We start from the raw sequence: 11,627 nt of genomic DNA, 5'->3' as shown, positions 1-11,627 counted from the left end.
CCGCCGTCGGGGAGAGGACCCAGCGGGCAAGACCCCTGCCGGTCCCGCGCGCGCTCAAACTCTAGACTTCCTCTCTGCATCCCTGGTCCCTGCCCTGTCCCTCGCCCTTGGGAGCATCCACTTATCCTTCGGGGACCCTACGGGCCTGAGCACAGGGGTCCTCGAGATTAGCCGGGGTGACCGGGCGTGGGAGGGCGGGCGGAGCTGGGAACGCGTAGCAGTGTCCGGGGTGAGAGAGCTTCCCGACCCCTGGGCCAGGGGAGGGACTCGGAGAGAAGGTCCGTAGGAAGGAGATGGACACAGAACTGGAAGACTCGGGGGGGGGGGGCGGGGAGATTTACCCCTTGTGGTAAGAGAGCAAAAACCCTGCCCAAAGTGCTGGCTCTCCATTTCCCGTGGAAATAAATTCTAGCCTCCAGCAAGATCTCCTCGCTCCTCAGTACAGCAAAGCCCACCTTCGGAAGTTCTCGGTCTGACCCACTCGGGCGTCACCAGCACTTCCTCACTGGGACATTCCTTTCGGTCTCTGTCCTGCCACCGCTCCGGCCAGGGAGATCCTCTTTGTCGTCCCCCCACCCCCAACGCCCCAGGCAAAGTGCACGCCGACCCGCACACGCCGCACGGAAACCCTGCCCCGCGCAGGTGCTGTGTCTCTAGTTCACTCCCTCGGTCGCCGAGGGCCACGCTTTCCTCGGGCAGGATCCTTTTCCCGCCCTCCAAGAGCCAGCCTAGGTCAGGTGCCCTTCGCTGTCCCCCAGACCTGGACATCCGGAGACGCCGTGGAGACCCTCGTTACCTACGTCCTGCCGATCTCAGCGGCAAGGCTAGTCCAAACAGCCCTGATTGAATTTCCGACTCCTCTGGGCACGTTTCCCAGGAAAAACCTTTCTCTGGCCCCCTCCCGCCACCCCTAAAGGCCTCAGAAAATACTTGAATCTCCATAGAAAAGGCACAATTTAAGAGCGGGGTGGGGCACAGTGGGCGGGTCCCGGGTCTCGGAGCGGATTGAATTTCTTTCCGCTGGCTACCAGCATTCCGCGGATAAAGCGCAAGTTTGTGCATTTAGTCCACGGAGGGCTTGTAAACCGACAGGACCGAAAGTGCCCCGTGAGTTGCGGAGTTTGTCTAGATTTCCCTGCAGATGGATTTGCGAAAGCGCCTGTGATGGGAACTTTCTGCAAATCGGGTATGGAGGGAGCTAAAGGGAAAAAGCGAGGGGAGTCGGACGGGGAGGGGCAGTGGGAACGTGGGGTGTTTGTATGTGAGTGTGTGTGTGTGTGTGTGTGGGGGGGTGGCGATGAGCCCAGGCGCGGGGGCGTCCCAGCGGGGGTAGGGGAAGGGGTGCAACGTCCCTCTGGCTAATTGGCTTAAGACGTGCCGCAAGCACTTGGAAAAGGTCGTTGAAGGAGTTCGCTGCGCGCACACACAAAATAATAATCTTAAAAAAGAGTGCCGGGCATGCGCACAGAGAGGATGCCATATTGGAATGAGGCTGTAGTGGGAGTCCGAGCCGCGGAGCGGGCGCGCAAGGGAGGCGGCGGGCGGGGAGCGAGCGAGGCGCAGCGAGCGGGTGAGGCCGGCGTCCCCCGCCTCGGCGGCGCCCCGGCCTCTGTCCACGCCGCGGGGAGGACGAACTTCACCAGGTAGGACCCCGCGCCGGCCGCTGTCCCCGCGCCCAGCCCGCCCCGCGAGGGGACCTCCGGCCCGCAGGTTGAGTGCGCCGGTCAGCTTCTCCTTTTCCAGCTCCGAGAAAAAGGGAAGCTGGATTGGGCTCGGGGTGGGGGTGGGGGGGGGCGAAGGAGGGGGTGCAGTGGGAGAGAAGCGAAAGGGCAGGACTGGAGGAGAAGGCGACAGCTCTGGAGCAGATCCCCAAACTCCGCGCTGTGCTCCGGGTTGTCATTTTTGCTCCCCCTCGTCCCCTTCCTCCAGGTCCCTCGGCTTCGCAAAGCCCGGCCTCACGGGAGTCTGTCCGTAGTTGGAAAGCGTACTCCTCTCCGGGTGCACAGTGTCCCCTCCCGCCGCCCACCTTCCTCATTTGTGCGCTCATTTTGGCGACGCAGCCGCCCTTGCTACCCCGCGTTGGGGTCTCTTTCTTCCTTTTTTTTTTTTTTTTAGATGGTGTGTGTGTGTTCGGGGTGGCAGGGTGGTAGTGGTTGGGGGAGATGGTGGGGCTAGGACTGGAGACCAGCCATCAAAGGGATTAAAAATCGTGGACATATTTGGACTCGCCGCCCCCCTTAGAAACATTTGCCTGTGTAGCTGAAATGAATTTGTCAGTAGTAGTTTCGGAGCGTGCTCCGGCATGGATGATCTTTTTGTTCTTTTTTTCTTTCTTTTTTCTTCAGCGTTAAAGTCACATCCTGTCCCTTGGGGCTTTCCTGTTGTCTACTCTCATATAACCTCCTTTCACAATTACTAATCTGATCTGGCTTTGGAGTTTATTATTTTTTAAAAATGTGTGTATTAGCAAAATCCGCAAAAAAAAAAAAAAAAAAAAACAACCCACCAAAAAACTGCTGTAGGAACTGTTAGATATATTTGTGGATTTTTGATCCGGAGAAGCAGGACACGATTAGCTGGAGAAAGGGAGCCTTAGCCGAGGGAAGTGGTTGATTTGCGGTGGCCAGACGCGCGCCCAGAGCCGCTCCGTTCTGGTGTTTTCTTGGAAGCCGCGGCGGAGGAGTATTTAGAAGCCTTGCCAGTTTCAATATGGCGGGCTAAGGTGGCTTTTAAAAACTGAAAATAAAGATTTTGAGGTGGGAAAAAACCCAACCGGAGTTGCCATCTGTTAGTTTAAGCTCTCTTTGGCTACTCTAGTAGCTGCTTGAGCGAATTAAAGGGGAAAAAAGAGAAGGAATGAGCTGCCCTAGTTTTTTCCGTGGTTAGAATCTGCGTGTGTCCATTCCTTTGCTAAAGGGGAAAGGGGTACAACTGGCCCGGACCAGGGCATCGGAGCAGGACTGCTCTGCGTGCCTTTGAATCAGTGGGCATACCGGTGTTTGCAGTTGGGTGGGAGTGTCCAAGAGATCCGCCCCAGATTCGTGTGTGCGTCTCCGAACCAGACCCTGCCCTGATTTGACGTGACAAACTGCTGACACGTGGTGCAAAATGCGTGAGGGTAGAGGGAGTGATTTATTTCAGCTTTCTAGGAGACCAGTTCTCTTTCTGTCTCTGTACGCAGGATCCTGTGTGGGTAAAGCCGGGTAGGTGCAGCGGTGTGCCGCTTACTTAAAGGACTCAGTATCCAGGGTTTGGGGGCAATCAGGCTGCAGACGCCAGTGGGGTTGTGTGTGTGTGTGTGTGTGTGTGTGTGTGTGTGTGTGCGCGCGCGCGCAGGGGGCGCGCCGTACTTAGTGGAGGACACCGTGTAGTTTGCGCCGCGGTGGGGTAGAAAGTGGGAGTGGGGGGCGGCGGCGTCCGGGGCGTGGTGGGTGGGGTGGAGTTGGGGTGTGTGAAAGTACATTGGCGGAAGGGCGGGGGCGCACGGCCCTGGCTGCAGAGCGTAGGGTGGAGCGGCGGAGTTGGTTTTGGAGTTGCGCTCTAGGGAAGGTGGGGGATGGGGAGAGCGTTCGCGGAAGAAAGTGCCCCTCGTCCTTGTTGGATCGGCGAGCCTTCCAGGCGATCCAGGGTGTTGCCTTGGGGTTGAAGAGGGCGGCGAGGTGTTGGGGAGAGGCCGACTTCTGGGTCCTCAGAGGGCCTGAGAGTTTGAGGGCAGAGTCGGAGCTTGTAAGTGGAGCCCGAGGGTAAGCGAGCAAACGGAGTTTCCTTAGCTGGAAGGGGTCCCCGACAGGGGTCGCCAGTGGCCAGGATGCAGCCGCGGAGCGATGGTCGCGCAGCGCAGCCTGCAGGGTGGACCAGGGGGATGGGGGCCACACGGCAGCCGCGCGCCATCCCCGGGGCCAGGTTGGGGCAGGTTCGGGGGACTTTACCTGGGCCGGAGAACCTGATGGCGCGTCTGCCTAGTGCGCCAGGAAGATTTTAAGTCTCAGGATTAAAAAGCGCTGGCCAGGTCTGCAGTTATCACAGTGACGTGGGCTCTGGGCATTCGCAGGGACTTCGAGGAAGGATCGAGGGGGTCGACTGTCCTACTTGGACGGTCGCCGCGCCTTCGGACAGTCTGCCCCCTGCGGCGTCCCCAGGGTAGGGCTTGGGAGCAAGCATTCCCCAAATTGGGGACCCCGCGGCAGATTTCTCCTCCTACTGGGCAATGAAGCTGACCCTCAGGCCCAGAGGGGTTTTGCACCCGCGACCCCCAAGCTGAGCGCGCGGCGTGGCGCGTCCCCGGCGCTCCGGTCCCGGGCGTCCCCTCGGCGACTGCTTCCTCGTGGGCTTCGTTCAAGGGGAAACCAGGCTAAAATGGCTCAGTGCTTGTAAACTGCAGTTTCAGCCGGGAACCCCTCCCCTCGTCCTCCTGACGTCGCTGCTGACAAGCGCACAATCCATTCCAACGCCCCGAAACCTGCGATTTTGCACGGAGCTGTGCGGTGGAAGTCAACATACAACCGATTACAAAGAACATTCCCCAGGATTCTCGCGGGGCCCAAGTTTCCCTTCTCGTGGGGAGGAGCGGGCGGAGGGCGGAATGGAGACGAAGTAGGAGCACCGCCGACCCCCCTCCTGGAACCTAGACTGGAGACTGTTGCGCGTGAAAAACCCGGGAGGTGCACGGGAGCAGCGGAGGGCGACCTTGCGGCGCGATGACCACTCACTGGGGCGCTCATCCTTGACTGCGTCCGTGGTGTCCGGACGCCGGGAGCCTGGGAAGCCGTTTCCAAACTTCTGGAGACCGGCTTGCAGTTTCGCTTTCGGAATTTTCGGGATCTTCGTGTTGACAGAGTTGGGTGGGATTCCGGGAAGGGCAGGGCGCCCGGGGCTGGCCGTGCGGGTCCTCGTTCCTTTCGGCGCAGGAGTGAGGTTGCTCACCCACCCTGGTGTCCCCTGTGTTGCCTCCCTGGACCCCGAGCTCCGGCTCCTCCAGGGTCCGGGACTTCAGGCCCTGCGCTCGCCCCTTGGCTCCGCGTTTTGTTCGCTCTAGCGGTGCATTCGCGGCGGATCCGAGCCCACGGGTGGGAAACTGTCTCGGATGCCCGCAGACCGTGTCCGAATCCAGACCCATCGGCGCGGCCTGCTACCTTCCCTCATCCCTCCACGCTCGCACCCTTGCCGAGGGACCCGGGGGACCGATTGGTGTGTCTGCACCAAGCAAATGGACCCGGGTTTCACCAGATGAGAGAAAAAGGGAAAACCGGCACAAATTCGGCCCCATTTCCTGGGGAGGCGGTTGGGGGTGGGGAGGGAGCGGGTGAAGGAGGGGAGGGGCGAGGCCTCAGTAAGGCGAGAAATTGCTGGCGAGGCGCTCCTTGGAGGTAGGAGGTTTGCTACTCGTTCCCTGCAAAGCGTTACATTTGCACACACTCTGCTTTCTCCCTTCGATGGACAAGTGCTGTTTCAGATGTCTGCCGTAGCTCATTGCTGAGACCCAGCCGCTGCCTGGAAGGTGGGGGGCATGGACAATACACCCATAGGCACCAGAAACCCTCCAGTCCCCTACTCAAGCGCAGGAGACAGTCCCCTGGCCAGTGGAAACCGCAGCCAACTGGCAGGGCTGTTCAGCAACCCTTACTCTAGACAACTGCGCCAGTCAGTCTGTTTTGATGTGTGGTGTTCTAGAAGTGCTGGCAGAGACCTGCAGGGGTGACAAGAGTATTTCCCCTTTCCCATTGGATTACCCACAGCCTAAACCTCAAACAGGCCATACTGAGGGTACCCTGAATTTCTCTAATGATGGGAGTAATTGATCAGAGAGGGCTTTTCCTCTTAATGTTTTCTTGCAGAGATTATGGACTGATTATGAAGTTATGTCAGCAAGGCTGACCACTCATCAGATTCCATTTTATGTTCTCTGACTGAGGTGGCAGTTTCCACCTTTCTCCCAGAGGACTTGCCAAATCGGAGCAGAAATGCTGGGTGATGGAAACATTGCTCAGAGCAGTAAGAGAATGCAGCCTTCCTGGAATTGATACAGGGTGCTTTGGGGATACAAGAAGTGCAGGCAGTGAAAATGAAGAGAACTTAAAAGTTAAAAGAGGGTTTTTTTTTTTTTAAAGTGATTTGAACAAAAATAGTCAATGTGGAATTTGAATCATCTCCAGTTCTAGTATTAGATGCCATTTCTTTTTTAGTATTTCACTTTCTGGGGACGTTTTGGAGTTCCTGTAACAGTGTGGAGGCCATAAAGAAGAGCTTGGTAGACTCCCCTGGTGATCCAGTGGTTCAGCCTCTGTGCTTCCAAGTGCTGGGGGCATGGGTTCAATCCCTGATTGGTGAACTAAGATCCCACACACCATGGGGCACAGCCAAAAAGAAAATAAAAAATAATAAAGAGCTTGTAAAAAGTTCTTGCCCCCCAAAGAAATTAGGATCCACAGTTTAAGACATATTTAGTATTATTTTCTGACTGTTCTTAAATCGACATCTCCCTGGGGAAGCAAAACTAGTTAGGGAAATTACCTCTGTGATGGCAAACCAATCTGTGCTTTTGCAGTGGTGACTCGTGACCTGACAGCTCTGTTTTGTAAGGAGACCTGACAGCTCTGTTTTGTGAGGAGGATTCCTGACAGAGGAGGCCAGGACAGAATCCAGAGGAGACCTGGTTTCAGCGACGCTTCTGCCTCACTGTGTGACCGTGGGCCAGTTACTGGTCGTCATCTTTCTGAGAATCAGCTTCCATATCTAAGATTAAGTACTTTAAAGTAGAAACTCACTCAAACGTCTCCATGGTTCTATTTGGGGAAAAAAATGTGTGGTTCAGCACATCTGTGCAGACCTGCCCAGGTGATTCATCTTTAAGACTCTGGTCTGGGAGGTAGAGTGGACATGTGACTGGCCATCATCACAGAGGATGTCTGTGAATGCAAATCCCTGTCCAGAAGTAACGGTATTGTTGTTAAGTGATACAAATGCACATGGGGTCATGATTTCACTTAGGGTCTGGAAAAGGAGAGATGTAGAGAAAAACTGAGGCATACCACTGTAGTTTTCCCATATAATCCAGTAATGGCAGGCCCCGGGCCAGGTCAGCCTGCCTTTGAATACAGGCCATAGAGAAAACTTTGCTTTGAGTTTGCTCTAATAATTCCTAGACTATAAGGGACCATTCCAAATAGCCCCCTGTACCCCACCCTCCCACACAAGGTGACTGCTTAGACTTTATCTGATGATATTCATGATATGTGTGTTTGTGTGTGGCAAGGGGAAGGGGGGACAACTGCAGCCTTCACATAACTCAGCCAGTGAAGGAATCGGAAACCTGACCCTCTGTTTTCCACACCTACCCTTCAGGTTGGGCCACTAGGCAGGTCCTTCCTCTCTTTGTAAGACTGAGAATGTCCTGGGATAGTTCACAGGAAACGTGATCTTGTTGGCTAAGCCAAGCGTTCTCTTGTTTGGAGGTCAGTGTAAACAAGATGTTTATAGACAGGACTGTGTATGGTAAGAGGAGATACTCAATTTGGAGCTTACAGTCCAACAGGGAATGAACTGTGCCGTGCTTAGTCACTCAGTTGTGTCCGACTCTTTGCGACCCCATGGACTGTAGCCTGCCAAGCTCCCTTGTCCATAGGGATTCTCCAGTTGCATGCCCTCCTCCAGGGGATCTTCCCGACCCAGGGATTGAGCGTAGGTCTTTCACATTGCAGGCAGATTCTTTACTGTCTGGACCACCAGGGAAGCATTACCAAATACAGTTCTTAAGGTTTGGTTTTTGTATGATCAGCCCAGTGGTGTTCTGATCGAAAGGCACCACCCTTTACTCCCTATCTCGTTAGCCTGTAGAGAATTTTAGTTATAATTTTGGCTGTGCCGCGTGGCATTCAGGATCTTAGTGCCCCTCCCAGCACTTGAACCCACCCCCTGCAGTGGAAGCTCAGAGTCTGAACCACTGGATCATCAGGGAAGTCCCTCGTAGAGAATTTTAAAACATGCTAATACTTTGCTGTACATCAGCAGTTAGGGTCATTCCTGTTACCTATGATACTCACTACTCAAAAAGTTTTACTCTCTCGTCCTGTAGGTTTCTATTCTTGTGATAAGATGGATGTCTTAGACATTGATTTAAAGAAAGAATCCATTGTGCTTTCAGGTTCAATTTTTAAAAATTTTTTTTAAAAAAAACAGTGACGCATTTTGGTTGATGCCTTATATTCAGTGAATTCTAGTGTTGGGCAAATCGGAGAAGGCAATGGGACCCCACTGGAGTACTCTTGCCTGGAAAATCCCATGGACGGAGCCTGGTGGGCTGCAGTCCATGGGGTCGTTAAGAGTCGGACATGGACACAACTGAGTGACTTCACTTTCCCTTTTCATTTTCATGCATTGGAGAAGGAAATGGCAACCCGCTCTAGTGATCTTGCTTGGAGAATCCCAGGGATGGGGGAGCCTGGTGGGCTGTCATCTATGGGGTTGCACAGAGTTGGACACGACTGAAGCGACTTAGCAGCAGCAGCAGCATGAGCGTTTGAAATGCCAAGTGCAAGTTCCTACAAAGCCTCGTGTGAAAGGTCATTTAAGCAGATGCTTATTTACTTGGCTGTGCTAATTCTTAGTTGCGGCTTGCAGGCTCTAGTGCCCTGACCAGGGATTGAACCTGGACTCGATGCATTGAGAGCAAGGAGTCTCAGCCAGTGGACCACCAGGGAAGTCCCTGCCATCATTTTAATAAAGGCTGATGGTTCTGGAGCATCCCGTTTTTCTCTCCTCCCCTCTCCTTTGTCCCTAATAGCCCATAGTGCTGTTACTAAGAAACAGCCAACTCTGGGATGAAACCTACCCCTCTGGTTTTCTGTGTTCTTTGATGTTCTGCTTGGAGGCAGGAGAAAGGCTCTAAGTGGAGTAAGAGAGTGTTTGGAGCCTTGAGTCTTGGTCCTTACCATTTATTATCTTTACAACTTTAGCTTAAATATGGTTTCTTTTTCCCAGCCAGCTGCAGAACTCAGATGCCTTTTTCCCCCTTTCCTCCCTGTACTGTGAACTAGCGCGGCTCAGGGCAGTGTAGCAGATTGTCCACTCTGAGTAGCCAGCTGGGCACTTGGGACTAACCCCATCTCTTGAAAGCTTTTGAATGAAGGCTTTTGGGATCCAGCGTAGACCATGGTGACTACTTCCTGTTTTGAGTCTCTGTTCCGTTTGAGAGGATTGTATATTGTTCTTTCCTACCACAGCCATTCTCAACTAGGAAGGTTCAGGAAAATCCAGATCTTCTGAAATGTTTGAGCGGGTTGAGAGAGAGACTTTTGGAGACCTCTAGAATAGTCCCTGTGTTTTACAGTTCGTGAAAACTGTTGCTTGTTGTGGTTTAAAAGGCCCAGAGTACCTTCTGCTAAGTGATGGTTACACTGCAGGGTTAAACCAGCTCTTCACAGGATTGGTTACATTTCCCAAGTTCCTTATAACTAAAGTAAATTAGGGTGTTTTTAATTGACTTGGCAGTTGCATGGGGCCCAACTTACTACTGTCTTATTTATTCTCTTATTCCTCTAGAGCTTCCCTGGTGACTGAGATGGTAAAGAATCTGCATGCAGTGAAGGAGACCTGGGTTTGATCCCTAGGACGGGAAGACTTGTTTCTAGTAAATTTCCTTTCTGCATTTAGATCATACCTCTCATGCCATTTGATATCTGTGGCTTAAAGTCAAAACCTGAAATGCTCTTCAAGTGGATCCCCAGAGCTCAACCTGGGGTCACATCCTTCAGGGATGGGCTTGCAGAGTCCAAATCAGTTGAAGTATCTGTGCGTCTGTCCTCCTTGAAGTCATCCATTCAGAAAACCCCCTCAGAAAATTGGGTACTGATGATTAGACGCTTACAGTGGGCCTTCCAGGTGGTGCTAGTGATAAAGAATCCTCTTGCCAATGCAGGAGACTTAAGAGGTGTGGCTGCAATCCCTGGGTCGGGAAGATCCCCTGGAAGAGGGCATGGCAACCTAGCCTGGAGGATCCCATGGACAGAGGAGCCTGGTGGGCTGTGGTCCATGGGGTCACAAAGAGTCAGGCACGACTGAAGTGATTGCACGCACGCGTGCTCACTGAAGGGGACCCTGTCAGGTGTACTTCCTGAGTTCTGATGACTGTACGTACAACGCACAGGCTCATTTCCCTAACTGACCCCTGTGCACAGGTGTGTGATGTGGGATGCACGTCTCCTGTAGAATGTGAGGTTACTTAGCTTTGTTACGGGGGCTTCCCAGGTGGCTCAGCGATAAAGAATCCACCTGCCAATGCAGGAGACTTCAGAGACATGGGTTTGATTTCTGGGTTGGGAAGATCCCCTGGAGGAGGAGATGGCAGGCCTCTCTGCAGGGATTTCTTGCCTGGGAAAACTTCCTGGACAGAGGAGCCTGGTGGGCTGTGGTCCATGGGGTTGCGCCGAGACTGAGCAGGAGCGTGATAACTTTGCTGCAGCCTCAGGATGGTGCTCTAACTCATCGCTCTTAATATTTGCAGATGGCAGGGAAATCCTGTGTTTGCAGTTTGTCCAAGTTACTACTACGGAATGTCTGTTAATTCTGAACGTCATGCTTTGATAAGGCCTTACAGCCAAGCTCTTCTGTGTCAAGTATTTCTTGTCCATCGTATGCTGACGTAAGGATGGTGTTCACCTTTGTGGCTTGGAAGTCGGTTTCTGGTGTGACAAGCCCTAGAGAGCTACCTTGATGCAAAGACCAATGGTTAAGTCGATATTATTGCATCTTTCAAGACCTAGTCTATCTTGATAGGAAATAAGTAGAGAATTGTACATAAATAATTCGAAGGGAAATAGTTAACAAATAAGTGAACTTCCCGGATGGTGGCACAGCTAGTCTGTGATTTGATTGGGTTTTCCTTTCTCTCGAGCAAGTAATGTGGAGGGCTGTTACCTTTCTCATTTTGCCCACGCGCTCGCTCTTGAGTGGCTGATTTAGCTCTATCTGGAGTAACACACTTGCTGTTTGATTGGGATGGGAGATTAAGAGGTGACAGTTAAGACTTTGAATCAGAAGACACAATTGGCTACGCTCTGCGAGACAGACTCTAGGTGAGAGTGACGTAAGAGGAAAACAAATACTGTATATTAACACATGTATGAGGAATCAGGAAAAACGGTACTGAGGAAGCTATTTGTAAGGCAAGAATAGAAGTGCAGATGTCGAGAATGGACCTGGAAGGTTGGGGCGGGGGAAAGAAGAAGGTGGGATGAATTGAGAGAATAGCTTTGACGTGTATATGCTCCTGTGTGTAGAACAGCCAGCTAGTGGGAAGCTGCTGTATAACGCAGGGAGCTCCGTTTGGTGCTCTGGGATGACCTAGAGGGGTGGGATGGCGGGGGATGGGACAGAGGCTCCAGAAGGAGGGGGCATAGCTGATTCACTCTGTTGTGCAGCAGAAACTAACGCTACTTGTAACACAGCTATCCCCCAGCTTAAAAACTTCTTTAAAAAAAAAGACGACCCAGCTTGCTGTCGTGGGGATCATTGGCTGCCACTGGCCTTGCGATGTACTCTTTGACCCTCTCTTACCCTCTGCAGATCTAATTTCTTGGGACAGAGGTATGAATCGGGATGCGAGAAGTTAGCATGTCTTATGCTGGGGGAGC

General features: G+C 53.0%; 1 protein-coding gene across 4 annotated transcripts in view; it reads left to right on the top strand.

Annotated features, from left to right (window-relative positions):
- The first annotated feature begins 1,029 nt into the window (after positions 1–1,029).
- SFMBT2 (Scm like with four mbt domains 2) overlaps positions 1,030–11,627 on the top strand; it is a 182,173-nt gene continuing 171,575 nt past the window's right edge. Inside the window, exon 1 of one of the 4 annotated variants that reach the window (XM_027976510.2) lies at positions 1,030–1,186. The gene's annotated coding sequence lies outside the window, so the exon portion shown is untranslated. Of the gene's footprint in view, positions 1,187–1,475; positions 1,644–3,096; positions 3,744–11,627 lie in introns of those variants that run through there. The other 3 variants (XM_015099536.4, XM_027976509.2, XM_042230441.2) reach the window with 3 other exon arrangements.

The sequence above is a fragment of the Ovis aries genome, chromosome 13 (genome assembly GCF_016772045.2).
Source record: "Ovis aries strain OAR_USU_Benz2616 breed Rambouillet chromosome 13, ARS-UI_Ramb_v3.0, whole genome shotgun sequence".
In the NCBI taxonomy this organism is placed as follows: domain Eukaryota; kingdom Metazoa; phylum Chordata; class Mammalia; order Artiodactyla; family Bovidae; genus Ovis; species Ovis aries.
This window is presented reverse-complemented; position numbering and strand designations above follow the sequence as displayed.